We start from the raw sequence: 19,366 nt of genomic DNA on the forward strand, positions 1-19,366 counted from the left end.
ATTGTATGAGTGTATTGAGGAGACATTGGTCTCATTTCTCACTTCCAGTCCCTTGGGATTTAATTCCTTTGTTTTATGTCTACCTTACTGACAGAGACTTTAACATGAATGTGTTTAAGGTTTCACTATTAAGCATGATGCTGTTGACTTTGAAAGGTACTCTTTATGGAACAAAAAGTTACTTCTTGCTGTAGTTTATGAAGATTATCTATGTTCTTGTTTTTTTTAACTTTGACACATGGATTTACTTTCCTACATCACCAATTTTATGTCTCCTCAAGAAAAGAGAGTATGAAGTGACCATGGCACCCTGTGGAGAACATCAGTCTGGTCCCAGCGTTACAGGCTCTGGCCACACAGCCCAACAAACCCTCTTTGAAATGAGCTATGTGTAGTATTTTAGCATGAATGAGTACTGAATTTTTATAATATGCTTTTGCTAAACTTACAATGTTTCTAAATTTTCTTATAAATTACATAAATATATTTTCTTTTTTAAAAATGTTTTTTTTATGTATATGAGTATACTGCCTGCATGTATTTAAGTGCACCCATGTCATGCAATGCCCACAGAGGTCAGAAGAGAGTATCAGATTCCCTGGAACTGAACTTATAGATGATTGCTAGCCACCATGTGGGTGCTGGCAACGAAACCCAGGTCCTCTCCAAGAGCAGTTGGTGCTCTTATCCACTGAGGCATCTCTCCAGTCCCTATAAATACATTTTCTTTTTTTTCTTTCTTTTTCTTTCTTTCTCTCTCTCTCTCGCTCTCTCTCTCTCTCTCTCTCTCACACACATACACACATGGTCTTTTTGGTCTCCCTGTAGCCCCAGCTGTACTGGAACTCACTACGTAGACCAGGCTGGCCTCGAACTCACAGAGATCTGCCTGCTTCTGCCTCCTGAGTGCTGGGACTACAGGCGTGCACCACCATGCCCAACCATAAATACATTTCAAATGTCAAACTGCCCTTACATTCTTGTTGTACTTAAACTTCTCATATCTGTGTCCACAAATCATTTTGAATGTAATACATTTTCCTTTGTATATTCTTTCCAGTAGGGATTCCAAGGTTAAACTGTTGCCTCCCTTTTTTTTTTCTGTTCTCTGGGTCAATCTGTCCAAAAGTCACACCTGAAATTAGGACTACAAGTACCACCATAAAAACTATTCTTTCTGATGCTACCTGACACAAACTAGAATGGTAAAAATGAGAGGGGGGTGAAACTTTGGGAGGGAGGGAGGGAGGGAGGGAGTGGGGGGACACCAATGAGAAGTGTTGGTGAAGGAACAGAAGAAACCCTCACACGTTACTCACAGGAAAGCATGCGGGACTGACACTCCGGAAGACAGCCTAGCAGCAGTTCCACAGAAGGTTAAACCCTCAGCTGCTCATACGGCCTAGCAATTCTGTTCCATGAAGGAGCTGAGAGGACAAGTATGTACTTAACTGTTCTTGCCCTGGTTACTTCTGTTTCTTCTGCTTCAGGAGCTCAAGCCCCTGGGGCCTCTCCCTCACTGTAGTGTTATTTCATGGCTGATTTTGAGATACCCAGAGACTCATATTTCCTTTCGTTTTTTCTAACCATCTTGTACTATATGTTTATGAGGAAAAATAAAGGCTTGTAAGTGCTCACTTAAGAACAAAACCCCAGCATTTCGAAGGCTGCGGCAGGGGACTGCTGTAAACTGCAGGAGGCCAGCCTGGGCAACACAACGAATTCTAGACAAGAGCCTGGCTACAGTGAGAACCTGTCTCCAAAAAATTTTTAAAAAACAAACGGCACATACGTGTGAAAATGCCAAAATGAAGCCCATTACTCTGAATGCTGACCTTAAAACTTAATTTTTTAAAAGAATCAAATAACTCAGCTATCTATACATATAATAGTAATTCCCTATACACGGTCTGTGTTGCAATGTTCCTCTGGACATTTTACCACCTGTATCACGTCTGAGCTCCTTCAGTCTTTCCCGTCAGCCGAGGAGCCGGCGTGGGTCGGAGGACTGGGGTGCTGCTGCGCCCACTGCTCCTGCTCTCGCTTTGTAGTGCACGATTCTACAAATCGTGGGGTTTGCTGTTGCTGCTGTTGAAAAGTTACCTCATTTATTTTCAATTTTTTAATTTAATCCATGCATTTAAGGTCATAAATTTGCTGCTAAACACTGTTTTTCTTGCATTCTTTGTTTTTGATATAGACTTGGTGTGATTCGGTTTCCAGGTATTTTATAATTTCCACTATTTTTTTCCTCAGATGGGCGTCTCACTATGTTGCCCAGGCTGGCCTGGAAATCCTGGGCTCACACAATCACCCTGCCTCAATCTCCCATGGTAGTATTTTTTCAATTCTTGAAATTGTCAGTCATTTTCTTCAAAACTTCCTTCCATTCTCTACACTCTTCCTTCTTAGGCCCCAGTGAGGCCTTTCTCCGCCCTGAGGTTTTAGCTTTTCTTTGGTATTTTCCTCTCTCCCCCGTGCTGACCTGAAGCTTGAATGTGACCCATCTTTTCAGCTGTCTAAGCTGCTCCCTTCTGCACTTACTTCTATCACAGCCCTCACACATCTGTTCGTATGCACTGTTCCTCAATCGCTCCTGTAGTTGCAAGGCAGTGTTCACTTCATTTAAAAATATATGTGTAATAAGCTCTTAGGCAAAATGTTCTTGGAAAAGTTCTCCATTATAATGCTCTTCTTTAATACAAACAATCTCACTGTCAGAGTCCTCTTGGACCTTCCACCAAACGCTACCCCACTCTGTGTGTGGGCATCGAATCATGGAAAGAATAGATCCTAGTATTCCCATTTAAATTAGACAAGTTAAAACACAATAAACTTCTTTTAAAGTACTTTCTTCTCAACTTTCTTTTTAATTTCAAAGCCACAAAAATGTTGAATGTAAAATGGACACCAATATCCCCCTCAAACCTGGATTCGGAACTGCAGCCTCTGTCCACTCTCTTCGCTCTTCTCTCCCTGGCCATGCACACATACACTACCCAAATATCTACTTTTCTTTGAACCTACTCCTGAGCTCAAGATACTTCATTCAAGTATCTTTGCAGGTGCCTTTAAAGGATAAGGTCACTGTGAGTACAACCACTGTCATTCCCGTGCCATAGAGATCCAACAGACCTTTACATAGATGTGCAGCACAGATTCAAAACTACACACAAGTCATCGGACTGTTCTGATCTTGGTCTGACTTATGAGACTGGGTCTGAATTGTCTTTTGGTGATCATTTAGAAGAGACACTCAAATCTGTCAGAAAGCATTTCATTTTTTAACGTCCTTAATATTAAATTACATTTACTCCTTAATTGAACAAGTTTTCTTAAACATAAGCATTTCTGCAATTAAGCAGTAATCCTCTAAATCATTAAAACTTCAAAAACTGCCTTTGTAGCTTATTTCCTAGGACTATTCAACAGTCTTAAAGTGACAGCATTTGAATGAATACTTTCAAAATTATACATAATCTTTTCTGTGTGCCATTAGAAGTTAATATTACACAGACTAGAATCTCACTGTACCAGTTTTTAAAGGGGAAAAGATATTTTCCAGAGAAAAATATAGTTCACACGATATATAAGGCAAATAAATAAACTTATTTTATAAATGAAAAGCTGGTAAAATACATTCATGGATCTATGTGGAAAACTAATTTTTCAGTGGGTCTGATTTCCTATTAGACATTGATCTTAGGAACCAGATGAGATGAAAAATTATAAAATCTTATTCTTGAGCTCAAAGAGCATTCAAAACAGTTTAAGAGTTTTGTGTATTTATGAAAGTGCTGGCCATAGTGGCACACACCTGTGATCACAGCACTTGGGAGGCTGAAGCCAGAGTTTCACACCTGCAAGGTCAGACTAGCTACACAGTAAGACTCTGACTCCCTCATCCCTCAAAACAGCATAATCAGAGTAGCAGAAGAGCCGATGTTTAAGCCTTAAGCCATGTAGTACAGCAACAGCAAAGCTTCAGCTCCAGCCCGACATGAGCTACAAGAGTGCTCAGTACGTGCAGCCTGGCTCTGTGCCAAGCACATGCCAAAAATCTCACCAAATACCCACTCTTACACTGGGAAAACATAAGTGAAAAGATGCTAGGCCTGGGGAGATAGCTCAGTTGGTAATGTGCTTGTCACAAAAGGTTGCGGACCAGAGTTTGAGTCCCAGCACCCAAGTGAAAAGCCAGGCACAGGGGCACATGCTTGTAATCCCAGCACTGGGGAGGCAGAAACAGGAGGATCCCTGGGGTACACTGGCCAGGTGAGCCTAATCAGTGAGCCCCAGGTCCCAGTGAGAGACCCTATCTCAAAAGACCAAGGTACAGGGGCTAGAGAGATGGCTCAGTGTCGTTAAGAGCACAGGTCGCTCTAGCGGAGGGCTCACATTCATTTCCTAGCACCCTATGACTGTCCATAAACATAACTCCAGTTCCAGGGGATACAATGCTCTCTTCTGGCTTCTGCTGGCATTGAATGACATGGTTGCGCTTACACACACAGACAAAACACTCATACACATAAAAATTTAATTAATTAAAAAAAACAAGGTTACAAATCTTGAAGAATGACACCAGAGGCTATGCTTTGTGCACGCACACGCACACACACACACACACACACATGCACGCACACAGATGCTCACACACACACACGCAAACAGATGCTCACACACACGCACACACACGCATGCACACATGCTCACACACACACATGCACGCACACAGATGCTCACACACACGCACGCAAACAGATGCTCACACACACGCATGCACACATGCTCACACACACACATGCACGCACACAGATGCTCACACACACGCACGCAAACAGATGCTCACACACACGCATGCACACATGCTCACACACACATGCACGCACACAGATGCTCACACACACGCGCGCACACACGCATGCACACAGATGCTCACACACAGACGCGCACACGCACACAGATACACACATAGATGCTCACACACATGCATGCACACAGATGCTCACACACACAGATTTTCACACACGCATGCACAGATGCTCACACACACGCACACAAACGCACACAGATGCTCACACACACACACGCACACACAGATGCTAACAAAAAAGGCCTGATAAGAGGAGTAAGAGAAGAACAGAAAAACAGAGTGGGGTGTTTCAGGAGAGTGGAGAGGCAGAACCAGTGCATGAGTAGGAGGACAGTCCAGGTGAGTGCAGAGCAGGGCTCCAAACCGAGGAAACGAGAACAAGACTGGCTGCCGACAGGCCCAGCAAATAAAGAAAAATTGTATAGAACAGCTGTCAAAGTGTAAGGCTCTGTATGATAAAGCTGCCCCTTTAGAATGGTTATCTGAGCCGCCCTCCTAGCACAGCAGGCAGTGTGTCAGTCCCACAGAACAGTTACCTGGTAATAATGCAAAATAAAAGAGACCAGAACTAAGAAACTAACTGTAAGGGACAGAACTCAGTAGTAAAACCCTTGCCTAGGACATACAAGGTTTGGGTTCAATCCTCAACACTACAAAGAGAGAAAGAAGGGGGAGGAAGCTAGCTAACATTTACATGTCAACTCAATAATGATCTGTAACCTACAGTCAGTGAGCTCAAACTGAGTCCATGCTGCCCCAGGTCCATCAGCAGGCCCTTTCATTACAAGGACATAGTACAATAAGCTCAACACACCCAAAATTATATTTCAAATACACCTTTAATGAAATTAAAAGGTGCACTGAAAACTATGTCATTAAGAAACGCTAACATTTTGGGCAAGGTGGCACATGTCTGTCTCTCCCAGCACTCAGGAGGTGGAGGCAGGAGGTTCTGGAATTCAAGGGCAGCCTCAGCTACATAGGGAGTTTTGAAGTTGCCCTGGGTTATGTGAGACCCTGTTTCAAAAAAATAAAATAAAAATAAAAACCTTAAAAAAAAAAAAGTGATAGACTGGGGACGTAGCTCCAAGGTGCAGTGTGTTTAGTAAGCACAATCAGTGGATTGAAAATATTCTTACTGTTCACAACTACTGTGCCACAATAATTTGACCAAATTTGGTATGCTCATAAATTTACAGTTCAAGTATTCCATTAAAGTAACAGTGTAAATAAATTCATAAAATAATTAAACATGTAGCTTTCCTGTATTACTTTAGAACTACTACACTGTTTATTGAAAGCTAACATACACTTTTTATAGTTATATAATAACATTCTTTAAAATCACTGTCATACTTATGCACCATAAATGATTTGCTGTTTCATAAAATGGTTTTCATAACCTACATCAAACATATAAAAAGAAACTAACCAAAACAACAACTTCTGCTCTTTCTATTAAGCTGCTACAGAGAAGAGATTTGAGAGAAAAAAATCTCAAGTCTGTGAAAACCAGATCACTTACCAGTAACTTGAGTTATCCTATTGGGTCTTTTCCCTCACAGATCCACCTCTTGCCTTCTGTCCAGCTTGGGAGTCCTCCTGACGGGCACCACTGGAACTGAGGGGCATGCAGCACAGACGTACATGTAAGACGGTTGGGTAGGGAACTGGGGAGGTGCTAGAGGCATGCTTCAGTGTGCTTGCTTACCTTCCTGAAATTGGAAATTTCAACGGTTCCTTGGTCCTCGAGGCACTCACAATAACTTCAAAGAATGTGGATCTGTGGAGATTACCCAATAGGAGAACTCCAGTTACTGGTAAGTGATCCAGTTTTTTCTTCTCTATCAGAATAAGAAGATTATTTAATTTTATTTGAGATTATTAACTCATGGAGAGCTATAGGAGAAACTGTAAATTTACCAGATGTCTAGACATGAACTCCAGAAAGTAAAATGAATGCAAACAAATTGCCAAGTGTCAACAGAAACGTCTGGCTTTATCGGAAACAGAAGGAAAAGAGATTTGAATGACTCCATTTCTCTATGTCCACTATAATAGCACCTGTGCTTTAACAAACAGAAATATTAGCTGTGAAACACACGTCACTGAAACACCACCATTATTTTATAGTATTAGTTCAAGAATAAATGGTTGGTCAGCATCTGCCATTTCTTATGGTTTTAGCCCACGATGGTAGTGTCTATACTAACATTTACACAGCTTTCATGGCTGGTTAGCAATCATTAGACTTCAGGTTAAAAGTCAGCCAGTCTTTAAAATAACTATTTATACCAACTAATAAACCGACCATGCACAAACATAAAAGTACTTCAGTGACTGATAAATAATAAGGGTGACTTTCATCCTTAAATACTTGTACAAAATAAGTAAATTGCTCGCATTATTTAAAATAACTTCCTGAAAATGGACATATCATCTAATGAAAATTTCTTACCAAAAGGAAAAAGAGAGATTGGGGAGATGGCTCAGTCAGTAACTTAGTTCTATCTACAGAACCCATGTAAAAATGTGCGTATGTGGTAGATGCTTGTAATCCTGGTGGTAGGGAGGCGAAGGCAAGTGGATCCCTGGGGCCTGCTGGCCAGCCAGCCTAGTTTACTTGGAGAACTCCAGGCCAGTGAGAGATCCTGTTCCAAAAAGAAAAAATGATCAGCTGCCAATAATTTCTCAGCTAAGGCTGGGGCTCCTTACCCATTTCCTTAGTTCTTTGCTGGGTTTTTGTCTGGTTTGAGTTTGCATGGGTCTTGTGCATGCTGTCATCATTGCTGTGAGTTCACATGAATAACTTCCCACCTGGATAACTCTGTTTCCTGTGGTCACCACACCTGGCTCTTAGATCCTTCCACCTCTTCTGCAATGGTCCCTAAGCTCACTGCTGGGTGAGGGAGAGAGCTGGTCTTTAACGAAAGGAGCGATGCTAGATAGGTTGACCAGTCTCCAATGGATGAACTCACACTGAGGGACAGCTGGGACACAAATTTGTCTCAACAGTTCTTAACATACATGACAGAATGCATGAAATCCAGTGGGGAGGGCCTATGGAGCCAGTGTAGACAGAGGAGGGGGTATAAATATGATTAAGATGTATTTTATGAAATACACAAAAATTCAATTAAAATATGTATTATAATAAAAAAGAAAAAATGATACTCAAGGCTCTGTGCTTTTTAACATATGTTAATGATCTTTAACATGCCACATTAGTGACAATTTCAAACACTATCCTAGTATCACTAGACACAGGTACGTCTCAACATTTTGTTATCATCTTGCTGAATGTTCATCTTCTACCTCCCAGATCCTTTAATGTTTTTTAAACAAAGTCTCATGTAGCCTAGGCTAGCCCTAAATTCACTATGTAGCCAAGGATGGCTTCTGATACTCCTGTCTCAATCTCCCAAACACTAGAATTATGGGTGTGCCACCACGCCCAGTTATGCCATGCTGAGGACCAATCCCCGGCATCCTCATGCTAGCATGGGCCTTAGGAAATGGACTAGAGCGTCCCGCCTTCTAGATTCCTGTGGATTCATGATTCTTCATTCCATGGAAACAAACTTCAAAACATCTAACGTTTCCTGTTTTGTCTATAGATGAAATTGGATTAAAGTAACAGGAAATCGTTTTCCCACAAAAAGCAACTTGAAATTTAATTCTATTGAGTGTCTTACACCTTGATCTTGTTAGGAAGTATTATCTGTATTTAGTACATGTCATAAATAACGAAGTCTAACAGTACGTGTGTTAAGATTTTGCTAGATTAATATTTAATTTTAACATGCAAATGTCTATAAATCTGAGTCATAAAGTAGAATAATAATGAAATGAATTTGTTGTTAAATGACTAACTCATTCAAACTGGAGCATTTCACTGCCACAGTTTGGATGTGGCTAGAATGTCCCCCCACATGTGCATCCTCAGTAAGGCGATACTGAGAGCTGGAGGAATTTATAAAAAGTAGGGCTGGGGCTGGAGAGATGGCTCAGCGGTCAAGGGCACTGACCCGGGTTCAATTCCCAGCACCGACATGGCGGCTAAGATCCATCCTTAACTCCAGTTCCAGGGGAATCTGAAGCTCTCTTCTGACATCGGGCACTGCATGACACAGGTGCACTCACATAAATGCAGGCAGTACACTCATACACATAAAAAAATAATAATAATAAATAAAATATAAAAATAAATAAATAATAAATAAAAAGTAGGGCCTAGCCAGGCATGGTGGCGCACGCCTTTAATCCCAGCACTCAGGAGGCAGAAGTAGGCAGATCTTTGTGAGTTGGAGGCCAGCCTGGTCTCCATAGTGAATCCAGGACAACTGGGGCTACAGGGAGACCCTGTCTCAAAAAGACCAAAAAAAAAAAAAAAAAAAAAGTAGGGCCTAAATGAGCAGAGAACAAGAGGCTGCAGAGTGCTTATCCCTGAACAGATCACCTGTATCAAACTTCTGCCTCCCAAGGCTCAGGGATCATTGCAGAAGAGGGAGATGGAAAGAGGTAGTAGATGACAACACAAAGAAAGAGTTTTCCAGACAGCTGGTGAGTTACTCTTATGAACTCACAGTAATGGTAACAGCATGCACAAGTCCTATGCAAGCTCAAACCAGACAAAAATCCCAGGATAGGGGGGGAAGTGGGAAAGCAACTCCAACCCAACCCAGGAAACTTTTTACAACCCATGGGTGGGGGGGGGGGGGGGTCTGAGACTGCCTCTTTCAAAGATGTGATTTTTGGTAGGTTAATGGTAACTAGGCTCCAATGGATGGACCCATACTCAAGGACATTTGAAAAACAAATTAGACTCTATAGACCTGAGAGAGAGAGAGAGAGAGAGAGAGAGAGAGAGAGAGAGAGAGAATACATATGTGTATATGTATTATAGAATACATGAAATTGGGAGGGGGCAGTAAGGGGAGGTGCAGATAGAGGAGGGATTCTAAATACCATCAAATTATATTGTATGAAAATGGCAAAATTCAATAAAAAGTAAGTAAGTAGGGCCCAGCAAAAGGAATGACATCTCTGGGGGCATCTCTCACAGAAGGGCTGAAGTTCTCACAGAAGCAGAAGCTTGGTCCTGCTGTGCTCTCTGACTTCCCCTTGCTGAGTGATCTGCTCTGAGCATGCTCTATCATTGCATTGCCATCCACCATGGTACCTTCATCAGAATCCAAACAGGCATCCTTGCTAGACAGCAACTATCCAGTCACAGTCAGCCAACCTATAAAACTGTGAACTAAACAAACCTGTTTTCTTTATAAAGTACCTAGTTTTAGACATTTTGGTTACTGCAGCAGATCACAGACTCCATTTCTAACTGTAACCCAAAGCTTAGTATTTGCAAAAGCATCTAAGCTGCCGTTTTAGTTGACTAGATTCCTCTTAACTTTGAGGCACTGAGGTGAGGTGAGTGCACAAAGATCTGCTTTGTCTGGTTTGTACTATAGCAGCAATAACCTAAAATTCCTTAATGGAATGAGCTACAAACCAAACCATTTTCAACTTTTACTTCAAGTGAACAGTGACTTCCATTCAGATTTAAGTCCTATGAACTTAAAATAGAATCAAATACATTTTAAAAATAAGAGAATTAGCTGGGCGTGGCAGTGCATTCCTTTAATCCCAGCACTCAGGAGGCAGAGGAACTTGGATCTCTGTGAGTTCAAGGCCAGCCTGGTCTACACAGTGAGTTTCAGGCCAGCTGGGGCTACAGGGAGACCCTGTCTCAAAAAGACCAATAAATACATACATACATAAATACTACATACATAAATACATAAATAAATTGAGGCATTATGAAAATATTTAACATAACCAAAAGGGTGACTCACCTGTTGGCACTGGGAGCTGCTTTTTGTTATCATTTCATGAACTTAACTAAGATGGATCACTTCTATGTGTGTGGCGATGGGGACTGAACTAAGGGCCTCACATGTGAGGCAAGCGCTCTACCACTGAGCACTGTTATCTTCATCCTTAAAGTAGATCTTTCCATTTAGAGGTGTGTGCGTGTGTTTGTGTGTGCGTGTGTGTGTGTATACGCAAGCATGCGTGTGAAAGCACACTTGTGAGCGCACACACATGGATACATGTGTATGTTTTGTTATTTTTAATTCTAGAGATCAGGGTGCTCTATTCAATATTAGCCTATGCAATCTCTAATTAAATTACAGTGTTCATCAACCAAAAGTCATTCTTTAGCAGTCAAAACCCACTCAAACACTCCACCAATGCAAGGTTAGCTCATAAAATCTATCTGAACATAATAAACTGCTTAGATTAGGATGCAGTAGCTACCTGGGCATGGTGCCACACGCAGCAATTCCAATAACCAGGAGGCAGAGGCAAAGGTGGTCTAAGTTTGAGGCCATCCTAGGCTATACACAGGGTTCCCAGGATAAACAGACAAGTCTCAAACAACAGAAAAGCCAGGCCTGGTGCTTTGCACCTGTAAACCCGGCACTCTTGCATGCTGAGGCACAAGGATCACCATGAATTTGAGGCTAGTGAGTTGAAGGCCATTCTGGGCTACATAGGAAGACCCTGCCTGGAAAAGAAAACGGGGGGGTAGGAGGGTGGGTGTGAAGTTCAGCAGTGCATCTGCCTAACATGCACAGGGCACACAAACATGAGGCGGCGGGGGTGTTGAAGACAGGAGGCTAAGGTTCAATGGCAGAACACTTGTCTAGTATGTGTGAGGCCTTGGGTTCAAGCTCCACCACTGTCATACACACCACACACACACACACACACACACACACACACACCAACACCACACACACGTACACGTACACACACATTGAACTGTTAATGCTACTAACACTCAAAATTTTTAAAACTACCTAAGTTTCTTATTTTGGTTTTTTTTTTTTCCTTTTTTTTTTTTGTCTTTTTGAAGCAGGGTCTCCCTGAACCCCCATCTTTCCTGGAGCTCACTATTTAGACCTGGCTGGCCTTGAACTCACAGAGATCCTCCTGCCTCTGCCTCCCAAGTGCTGGGACTACAGGCATGCGCCACCATGCCGGGCTAACACAACTATGTAAGATTTTTAAAAATTAAAAACTCTAGGGGTTGGGGATTTAGCTCAGTGGTAGAGTGCTTGCCTAGCAAGCACAAGGCCCTGGGTTCAGTCCTCAGCTCCAAAAAAAAAAAAGAAAAAAAATCAAAAACTCTAGATAGCAGTTACTGAGTGAACCATTGTCATACCAGTTATATAAACTGCCATCTGCTAATACTATAAAATAAGACATTCAATTAGATTTGCCTTAGTAAAGAAGCTATTCAGACTTTAGAAGTTGCCAGAAACACTTCTGAAGTTGTTGTCTACATCCCTGTGCCTGATTTTTGTAGTCAGGATCTTACACGGGCAACTCCAACAAATCTCAAGTGAGGGCACGAGAAGAGCAGCATAAGGACGGCTGCTCATACCCCAGTGCAGCCGGGAACGGAAGATGTTAAGCAGAAGCTGCAGCCCCAGAACAGCTGCCTTGCCTGAACAACTCCCTCTATGGACTTTACAGTTGAGGCTTCCCTCATAAGCTTCCCTTTCAATTCTGCAACAATGAAAAGGTTCAACTGTTTAACTGTGTGTGGGCCCTGAGGTGACTGCAACCCTAGCCGACAATCTGACTGCAGTTTTGTGAGGGAAAACAGTAAGAAAAAGAATGTGGTTATATTTTAAATTAATGTGACCAAATTTTGAAGTCCTGCATTGTTTTCAAAGCAGTCCTTAGTAATAACCTCTAAATTACACAAAAAAGTATAAAACTGACATTATAAATAGCAAACTTTTCTAACATGATAAATTTCAATATGGTCTTAGCCGTATTAGTGGTTTAACAACTGGAGAGGGCCTCTGATAGTCTCACTTTCCTTCCTTTGAAATGAAAAGTTCTTTCTTCTTTACAATCAATAAATAACTGTTTAAAATATTTATTTAGGGGCTGGAAAGATGGCTCAGCAGCTAAGAACACTGGCTGTTCTTGTAGAAGGCCCAGGTTTGAATCCCAGCACCCACATGGCAGCTAACAACTATCCGTTAACTCCAGTTCTAGGGGATCCAGCAGCCTCTTCTGACCTCCGCGGGCACTGCACAACATGGGTACATTCATCTACATGCAAGCAATACACACATACACATAAAATAAAAATAAATAAAATTTTAAAAATAAAATATTTATTTAGTATGTGTATGTTTTGCCTGCATGTATGTAAGTGCACCTATGCCGTGCAATGCCCACGGAAGTCAAAAGAGGATGCGATCCCCTGAAACTAGAGTTATGGATGCTTGTTAACTGCCATGTGGGTGCTGGGAGCCAAACCTGGGTCTTCTGCAAAAGCGGCCAGTGCTTTTAACCGCTGCGTCATCTCTCGTTCCCCACAATGAGTAACTTTTAAATAACAATTTTTCTCTTACCTTTTACTATGCTTCATTCTAACCATCTTCAAAATAATCCCACTATCTCTTTCAAACTGTACGTAAAGGCCAGACAGATAGCTCAGTGGGTAAGGGTGCCTGCTGTCAAGCCTGACAACCTGAGTTCAATCCCAAGGACCCACACGTTGAAGGCAAGACCTGAGTCCCATAAGTTGCTCTAACCAACACACACACACACACACACACACACACACACACACGCGCGCGCGCGCAATAAAGTGTAAAGACAAGAGTCTAACTCAGTTGCAGAGAATGTGCTTATCATGCCATGAGAAACAACAGCTACCTTCCTCAGAGAAGCCACAGCTCTTATTCACCAACTTCAAATACTTCCCTTGCAGCAGTCTATTTCTTTTTTTTTTTGAAACTTAAACTCCATGAGGAATGTCGTGCTCGCCTTTCTAACTCCGCTACCTGGTCCAGCTTCAGCCCCACAACAGCTTTCTAGAACTTAATAAAAAACAAGCATTTTTGCCAGCAACTCACTGGCTTTCAGTTCTAAAATCTTAGCCATTTTTTAAAAATATTTTATTTATTATTTTTATTTTATGTGTATGGGTATATTGCCTGCATGTATGTAAGTGTACCTGTGTTGTGCAATGCCACGGCGGTCAGAAGAGGGCTTCGGATTCCCCTGGAAATGGAATTAAGGATGGTTATTAGCCACCATGTGGGTGCTGGGAATCGAACCTGGGTCCTCTGCAAGAGCAGTCAGTGCTCTCAACCACTGAGCCATCTCTCCAGTCCCAAATCTTAGCTATTTTTATACTGCTATGTTCTAAATAACTTTGTTACTCCACCTTCTAAGACCCGAATTACTAAGCTTCATAAATTGTATCAAAGCTAATGTCCTTCAAAGACAGCTGTAACACCATAGACCAAAAACACAAACAGTGCTATGGTTTGTTGGAGCTGATCATTTGAGCTGTGAGTCACCCTCCTAAAGAGAAGCCAGAAAAATTTCTTCAAGCCACACCTTCCCCTAACAATCAGCTGTACAATGTCCCAAGTTTTCAAAGTTACTATACAATTATTCACAATTTAAAAAAATTCTTGACATCAGAGTCAATCCACAGTTTTGAGGGGTTTAACTTCCGTTACATTTATTATTACAAAGAAGAGCCACATTTAGAAGTACAGGTTTGCCACCCCCCCGAAAAAAGTATAGTTTTATAGACTATTATAAAGACAGATTTTACTAAATAATTATAGCATTCTTCTTTTGGGGCAGCAAAGTTAGCTAAAAATATTTACTCATCTTGCTAATAATATAATCTCTCTTATTAATATCAACCTCTATTTAGCCTATATATGCAATTCAGAGCTGCTATAATTATCATGAAAAGCTGAAGGCAAGCAGTATGCAGAACTATCATCCATTTACAACTTAAAATATAAAAATTCTATACCTATAAACAAATATTACACTGGATGTGATACAGCCTATTATATATACACACTAAATACAGACATATATACACACACGTGTGTGTGTGTGTGTGTGTGTGTGTGTGTGTGTGTCCACAACTCCATGGGAAATTCTGAGGTTCCATCTTGTGGTAGTAAAAGCCAGTACATGGTAACCACATCCCCTTTCTCCTGAAAACACCTTACCCTCTGTTGCGGTAACACCACACTCTCCTGTGTATCTTCCTAATTGTTCTTCACCCTCCAATTCTTTCCTGCTTCTTTGCGACATTTCTCCAGGTCCTTCCTAGGTCTCCTTTCTTATTTCTGCAGCCTGTTCTTTCCCGAGCTGTCTCTTCCACTTCCTTGGCTTCAACTCTATCATACATTCAGATGACTAACAAGTACGTATTGACAGCTTGTCTTTCTTGAGCGTTTCCCCACTTATCTAAGTGTGCTGATACCTTCCCACTCAGATTTCCTCCAGGGACCTCAGGCTGAACAAATTTAAAGAGAACTATCACTTTCCTGAGACTTATTGAAAGTCCATGACTTACCCAGCTGCCTAATTAAGTCGGAATCCATTCCTTAGTCTTCCTTCCACATGACCCAACTTTCCACCTTCCATGCTATAGCAATAAAAACATCAAGTCTGGCAACTTCACCCTTATTAAACCTGTATAAAGTCCATTCATTTTCCTCACTCCACTGGCACTGCCCTCATTCATCCCCCACCATCTCTTGCCCTAGACTGCTGTAGTAACTTCTACTAACCGGCTCTCTGCATGTAAAGACTCAACAAACAAGTATGACAGAATAAAACACTTCTGGCTGTGATTTCAATCATACATTGTATTGAGAGTAAAAAGAAGACATTTTCTAAAGTGCTTTAAAAATACACAGGTAGTAATGTAAGGCTATATTCTTTTATCCAGTAAAATGGGTATAATCAAACATACCTCATGTTAACTCAAAGTGAAATGAAATGAAATAAATGTTCCTTGGAAAAGAAATATAAACTAGTTTAAGGGGATCGCAGAATCAGGTGAATAATAAAAACCCCTGTAGATCAGATAAGCATTTTTAGTTCCTATAAAAGACACATACAGAACACTGAGAATTTCAATGAACATTACCACAATCATCAGTAACTAAGACATATTAAACTTGCTGTGTTATTTATCACATTTACTCGTCACCAAAATGTTCTATGGGTATAAATGGCAAGGTGGGAATTTAGTCCTAAATCCAATTCTTGGACTAATGAAACAAAACAGTCCAGGAAGGTAAAGAGAAACAACACCAAAGTACCTTCAAAACAATATATAAATGTAATCCTCATTTTCTGCATAGACTGCTTTAAGAGAAACTGCTTAATATTTAAGCTTACATAGACTGCTTATCATGACTACACTATTGGAGTGCTTCCTGACATTACAATGTCAGGAAGGGGAGTAGAGGCATAAATGAAGGAGGGGGTAGGTAGATAAAAGCATCCGTGCAGCCATTTGTGGAAAATGTTCTGATTAGGAACTACTTACTCTCGTGTTACTCCACTGGAACCAAAGTATTTTACAACGGGGACTGCTGCTGTGTCAGCACTTGCACACTTGACTGCTGGAGCTGACCGTCTGTGATGATTTCTGTACATCAGGCACTGTGCTAAACACTTTACAATAATTACCTTATTTAATCATTTTAAAATTTCTGAGGAAAGTATTATTATAATCTCCATTTTATAAATGAGAAAAACTGATGCTCAAAAAGTTGGGTAACTTTACACTACAAAACCAGAAAGTGGTAAAAGCGGTATCTAAATCCAGAGTGGGGCCCAAGAGAGTACACCTTAAGCATTATGCTGTATAACTTCAGGGAACTCTTAAATTTTCACCTTTTATGAATTTTTGCTTTACATTATTATTCATATTTCCATATGAATACCTACAAAAACTAAAAATGGGCTGGAGAGATGGCTCAGCAGTTAAGAACACTGGCTGTTGTTGCAGAAGACCCTGGTCGAATCCCAGCACCCACATGCCGCTAACAACTGTTCGTAACTCCAGTCCCAGGGGATCCATCCAACAGCCTCTTCGTGGGCTCTGCACAACACAGGTGCACTTACCTACATTCAGGCAATACAGCCATACACATAAAATAAAAATAAATTTAAAAAAAACTAAAAACAAATATATATGCTATCACAAAACCTTCAATGAGCTCTAGATGAGCCCACAACCTCTCCACCTTGACCAGAGCGGGGCACTCTGATGGTCTAGCAGAGTAACTTGCTTAGAGGCAAGGCTGTGATTGGCCCAAAGAGGTGGATATGCTTGATCCAAAATAAATAGCTGTGATTGGTCAAAAACAGCCTCTTTCCTCAGTTACCCAACTGCTAGGATTACAGACAAATGCCACTATGCCCTACTCTTAAGCTCCTATTTATAAGCAATATAGTTTAAGTTAGAAGTTATCAAGATACACAATACCAGATTTGGGTATAAGGAAAATTATAATAAATCCTAAAAATATTTCTTAGTAAATTTAAGTGCTATCACGGCAAGGTATAAAAAGGGCCTAGACTTCCACACATCTCATCTCATCCACCCCGTTATAGACCTCAAAAAAGTCACAATCTTTCTGGTCTGTCTCCCCACTCCCACCATCAACAGGATAGTAGGTTAGAGCCATGAGTTCAAAACTGAAACAGCAACAGAAAGAAAAAAAGTAAAAAGGAAGACCTCATTCAGCAGACTCCAAACATTACCTGTTAAGTTCTTTAGAATACCACAGGAATCTTCCAAATGTAACTAAAAATGCCAATGAGAAAAGCCTGTAAAAAACAATGGCCTCAACCTACCTTAAAACTTTAATCTGGGGGATGGAGAGATGGCTCCTCTTTCAGAGGACCCAGGTTCAAATCCCAGCACCCACATGGCAGCTACAAACCATCCTTAACTCCAGTTCCAGGGTAATCCAAAGCCCTCTTCTGACCTCTACGGCATGACAAGACAGAGGTGTACACACATACATGCGGGAAATACACTCATATACATAAAAGAATAAATAAATAGCTCTATTTCCCTGGGCCTGCAAGAGATGCAGGCCTCTCTCTCCGGGGTAAGACAATTGGGCCCTCCACGCCTTGACACCGCCAGCCTCATTCACCCTCCCATCTCCCCCACCCGACTCTCCTCCGAGCCTGGGTCCTGTCCCATTCCTGTCTTGGCATCCTAGACACCAGGAACCACCAGTGCTTCCTGATCCTTTGCATCCAGACCAACTCAGTTCCTTCTCACGGTCCCCAGGAGCCTCTGGGCCTGGCCCCGCCCTCACCTCCCTCTGCTTCCCTAGGCTGCACAACCCACCAGCCTCTTTACTAGATGTGGCTGACCTTTCCTCTTCCTATCCTTTGCATCCAGACCAGTCCAGTTCTTCAGTGCAGCCCCCAGGAGCCCTTGGGGCCTCTTCCTGCCCCATCTCCCTTTACATCTCTGGGTGGCACGGCCACCAGCTACCCTAGACCAGCATCTTTCCTGGGCCCTGCTCCCAGGCCAGTCCAACCCCAAAATTCCTGAAGCCAAAATCTTTCCTGGAAGGATCCAGACCTTAGGGGAAAGCCTGAAAACATCTGACCCTCATCTGACATGGGCCTCTGTGGAACTCCTGAAGACAAAAGCAATCTGGCCACTCCAATACAAAATCAAAAGAGAGAACGGGAAGCTTGGAGGAACCAGCTTTTCATGACTAAAAAGTAAACCACAAAGACACATAAAATTCACAAAAAGAAGCAGACCTAAACTTGAAGGCTTGAGTCTCACACAAGAATCAGAAACTACAAAAGAAATTCACATGTCAAAATCACAGAGAAAAAATAATAATATGAAAAACCAAAATAAAATATCCCCACCAAATACCAATAGTCCTCTAGAGGAGTACAATGAGAACCCCCTAGAGATAATGCAGGACAAGGAACTCAAAAGAACAATTATAAACATGATAAAAGAATTCAGTGAATTTAAAGAACACACAAAGAAATCAAAAACTGAAGGAAGACGGGTAAAATTCTAAATGAATTCAGAAAAGAGTTAGAAATATTGAAGAATACTCAGGCTGAAATGAAGAAGGAAGTGAAACACTCAGTAAGCCAATTAGAAACAACAGGAGAAAGCCTCACCAATAAGGATGAATGAAATGGAAAATAGAGTAACAAGACTGGAAGACAAAGTGGACGAACTAGACCACTGAAGCAAAGATTACGAAAAATTTAAGAAATCACAAGAATGGAATATGCAGGAATAGTGTGACACCATAAAAAGACCAAATTTACGAATCATAGGTATACAGGGAGGAGAAGAATCCCAAGATAATGGCATGGACCAGATCACCAACAGAATCATGGAAGAAAATTTCCCAAACTTAAAGACAGACATGCCCATAAAAATACAAGAAGCATATAGAACACGAAACAGACAGAACCAGAAAAGAAACTCTTCATGGTACATCATAGTAAAAACACTAACGTACAAAACAAAGAGACAATACTGAAATCTGCAAAAGAGAAACAAGTCACATACAAAGGAAAACCCATTAGAATTACAGCTGACTTTTCAGTGCAAACTAT

General features: G+C 41.3%; 1 protein-coding gene and 1 long non-coding RNA gene across 2 annotated transcripts in view; both read right to left on the reverse strand.

Annotated features, from left to right (window-relative positions):
• The window catches only part of Yaf2 (YY1 associated factor 2), an 86,564-nt gene that overhangs the window by 46,973 nt on the left and 20,225 nt on the right, over positions 1–19,366 (reverse strand). The window lies entirely within an intron of this gene.
• On the reverse strand, positions 6,453–7,520 carry LOC115072342. The gene is made up of 3 exons (XR_003851388.1): positions 7,335–7,520; positions 6,588–6,659; positions 6,453–6,497 (listed from the first exon to the last, which is right to left on the reverse strand). It is a non-coding gene; the product is annotated as an uncharacterized LOC115072342 (long non-coding RNA).

This window comes from Nannospalax galili, unplaced genomic scaffold, assembly GCF_000622305.1.
Source record: "Nannospalax galili isolate Female #2095 unplaced genomic scaffold, S.galili_v1.0 scaffold1022, whole genome shotgun sequence".
Taxonomy (NCBI): Eukaryota; Metazoa; Chordata; class Mammalia; order Rodentia; family Spalacidae; genus Nannospalax; species Nannospalax galili.